Here is a 4034-nt window from a genome sequence, read left to right on the forward strand (position 1 = left end):
CAGACACCTTTCGCTCTAGTCTATGGAGCAGAGGCAGTTCTCCCCACGGAACTCGTATACGGATCACCTCGAGTGCTCGCTTATGATGAGCTTGAGCAAGAGCAGCTGCGACAAGATGACGCGCTGCTCCTTGAGGAGGATCATCTTCAGGCTGCTGTACGAGCTGCTCGATACCAGCAAGCTTTGCGCCGCTACCATAGCCGCAAAGTTAATGCCAGGAGCTTCGAGGAAGGCGACCTTGTTCTTCGGCGTGTTCAGTCCGCCAAGAATTCCAACAAGTTGACACCGAAGTGGGAAGTCCCTTATCGGGTGAAACGAGTCACTAGGCCCGGCGCTGTCCGCCTTGAGACCAAAGATGGCATTCCGGTGAGCAACTCCTGGAACATTGAGCATCTTCGTAAGTTTTACCGACAGGGCGCGGTTGCCGGAACCTGTTCCGGCAACCACCTTTTGTACAAGTCTTGCCGATGTTGCATGTAATCCTTTGTACAAAGCCGGGCGCAGATCCTGTGCATAAGTAAAGCTCATGTGCTCCACACATCCTGTCAATTTCATGCATTGTCTTCTTTATTGCATGCATTATCTGTCACTTTGTGCAGCACCTACCTCCGGTAAGCAATGACGAGCCGAAAAGCTCCATATCTTTATTTTCTCCTCTTTCTTTTTTCTCAACAAAGGAAAGGAAGGATCCCTCGCACACAAGTTTACCAGGGGGGAAAGGAGAAGATAATGATGTGGACCAGGCATGTTCAAGGAAGTTTCGCCTTGCCGGAAGGCAAACGACAGAAAAGCTAAGTGGCCAAAGTTTGAGCAATTAGTTTTAATTTTTAAGTTATCTTCCTCGAACGACCGTGCTTTGTATGGAAAACCTGTGCGCGGAGGAACCAACTCGTAGCTAGTTGCGCCCTTCCTTTGTTTCGAGTCCGCTCAACAACTTAAGTGTGCTGCAACTAGTCGCGACAAGGTTTCTTGTCGGAAGCAGCACCGCCAGCAGGCTGCTGACGTCCCGCACTCAGCGCTCGCGGCTCGGGTGCCTGCGCCGACAAGTTCCCTAAAAGTGTAGGGTAAAAACATACAAAGGAAGGAATCTAGTAAAGGAAATAATGTAGCAATTGAAAACAGAAATAGAGTTATATTACAAAATAACTTGTCACAACTCTAACAGATTGATCTTATAATATGGCTAGCAGCGACAAGGAGAAAGGGAAAACGGGCGGCCTAGTCTACGCGATCGCCCTCAACCCTCTTGATCTCGCTCACCTTGTCCACAATGGGTGCGACAAGGGCCTTGAGCGCATCCAGATCGGCGTCAGGCGGCAAGGACCTGAGGACGTTGGTGAGGTTGAGGCCTGGGTTGCGGAAGGCCACCTTCATCAGCACCTTCTGGAGAGCCCCCACGCAAATCCTGCGTGACTCGTCGGCCAGCTGCTTTGGGATCCTCTCCCGAAGTCGCTGGAGTGCCGTCGCCACACCCTTGAAGAACAGGCTGAGCTTGGCGCTGGGTTGGAGATGCTCGTCGGAGGGATACCCAAAGTCCTCCATCCCCAGCTGCGCCAGCTCCCCGTCGATGACTGCGGCGATATTCACCAGACCCTCGGTCCAGTGCTCCATAGTCTCTCTAAATGAGTTTTGGGTAACGGCGATGCTCGCCAGCAGCGCCTTGTCGGCCTTGATCTTCTCCGACAAGGTCACCTCTCGCTCCCTGGCAGCGTCCAGCGTCTGAGTCAGCGTAGCCAGCTTCAACTCGAGATCCGCGTTGGAGTTCTTGGCGGCGTTGAGCTCCTTGCTCCTCTCAGCGAGAAGACCCTGCAGCTCCCCATGAGCGGCAGCATCCTTCTCGCGTTCGCGCTTGAGCACGGCAAGCTCCTCGCCGCTCGCCTTGAGGTCGGCTTCCAACTGCGTCATCCTTGTTTGCAGCTCCTTCTTGGCGGCCTCGGCAGCTGCAGCAGCGTCCTTTGCTTCCTTGAGGGCCCCGCCAAGTGTTTGCTCGCGCGCGACGAGCTCCTCCTCATGGCTATCAAGATTGGCCTTCCGTTGCACCAACTCGCCTTCTCGCGCGGACTGCTTCTCGGTAGCAAGCCGTTGTTGCTCCTCAGCTTCAGCCTTCTCGAGGAGGAAGGTTGTGCGCTCCTCGGCGAGTCACTCCTGCTCCTATGCCAGAGACCGGAGAGCTTCCTGGTTGATGCCCCGGAGCTCCTCCGCGCGCTTCTCCATATCCACTCCCGCCTTCGCGACGAGCGCTTCTTGGGACGCTAACTTCGCTTGTCGTGCGCGGTAGAGTGACAGCAGCTTCCGCAACAGCTGCTCCTCCTCAGGCTCGCCACTGCTGCTGCTTGGCGCGTCAACCAACGACAGCCCAGCGGAGGCGAGCAACTCCTCATCGAAAGTTTCTCCTTCGACCGGCGCCCTGGAGCTCGACGCCCAGGGAAGCTTGATGAAGATGCCGTCGCCGGCCTTCAAGTAGGCGCCAGGCTAGGGCTCTTCGGGGCCTGCCGCCGCGGCAGCGGCGGAGGGGTCGACGGTCGATGCAGCACCTGGCGCTCCTGCGGCCTCGGGGCCGTCAGTGTGATCGCTGGATCCCTCGCCAGCCTCTGCGACGGCAGCCTTGGCAGCCTCTTCGCCGGCGGGCTCATCGGCGCCGGCCTCCCCTTCGGCGGCCTCGGTTTCCATCGGCTCTGTAGCAGATGGATCTGACGAAAGGAAGAGGGAGAAGGGTCAAGCAAAAACTCAAAAGAGAAAATCAGAAGAAGAAAAACTCAAGGGAAGTTTTTAGGCAATTGGATTACCTGAGCTGGGATCTGCGGTCGCGGTCTCGACCACCGGAGGATCACTGGCGCTGTCCCTTGCCGGAGAACTGTCCCTTGCCAGAGAGTTCTCCCTTGCCGGAGAGCGCTCCCTTGCCGGGGACTCCTCCCTTGGCGGCATAGTCGAAGCAGATGGCACTTCGGGGGCGGCTTCCGGGCCCTCCTGGTGAGGCTGTTCTGCTCCTACACAAATCAACAGTCAAGATGTCAGTAGAGAGCACCCATGAGCACCTGTCAGCCAGAAGCAAACCATGTACTTACGCTGGGGGCTGCTTTGGGGAGTAGCTGCCGGGTCCGTCAAGGTGGTCTCAGACACACCCCCTGCTGACACGGTGGGATCATCCTCGATGACAATCACCGCGGCCTTGGCTCTATTCGCCGCTCTCTGGGCCAGCGTCCTGAAAGGGAATGGGTTCAGATTGAAGCAAGTCAGATACAAGACAAGATAGCAATAATTGAAGAACAACGAGGACACCAAGAAGCTTACTCTTCTTCTTCCTCGTCGGAGCTGAGCGCGGAGAGATCGAAGTCCGGCTCCCCTCCGGTGCGGCGAGGCGGAGGAGTAGGTTCCCTTGCCCGCTTGGCAGGGGCGGTGGCGGTGGACCGGGAAGATCCCGCTCCAGTTGCCGCTGCGGCGTGAGGCGCTCCCGCGGCAATAGTGCTTGCCGTGGTAGAGCGTGTCGCACGGCTCGGCGGCTGTTGGTCCGTTTGCCGCCCCGCTACGACCCCGGCCCTGCGGAGCCGCCTCCTTGCCGGGGCCGGGGGCTCCACCTGCGGCAGGCTATCTGAAGGTTCGGGCTCTTCCTCACCAGGCTCGCTCGGCTCCGCTTCAGGGCCGACAAGATCTTCCTCGCCGGCAAACTCCTCGCGCTCGGCAAGGCTTGCCACCTCTGCTGCCTCTGCTTCCTCCACGGTGAACCCAAACTCACCCGCGGCAGCTGCTGCCGCAGCCTCCTCCGTCCTGGTGGCGATGCGCTGCAGCTCCGCGTCGGTGGTGTCGCGGGTGAGGCTCTTCTGGTCGTCGGCGCGGACCGACACTTCTTCCAAGTTGTCGAAGAATGCCCGCACGACGTCATCCGCAGGCTCTTGCCAAGTTGGAACGATTCCGTGGGAATCGCACAACGGCGTCATGGCCCGGATCCGGTCAAGCGATGAATTATTGCACAATGGAACGACGCTCCTCGGCAAAACGAATGGGTGCTAGGGGTCGTGTTTGAACAGCTCCAGAAG

This window comes from Triticum dicoccoides, chromosome 5B (assembly GCF_002162155.2).
Source record: "Triticum dicoccoides isolate Atlit2015 ecotype Zavitan chromosome 5B, WEW_v2.0, whole genome shotgun sequence".
NCBI classification, from domain to species: Eukaryota; Viridiplantae; Streptophyta; class Magnoliopsida; order Poales; family Poaceae; genus Triticum; species Triticum dicoccoides.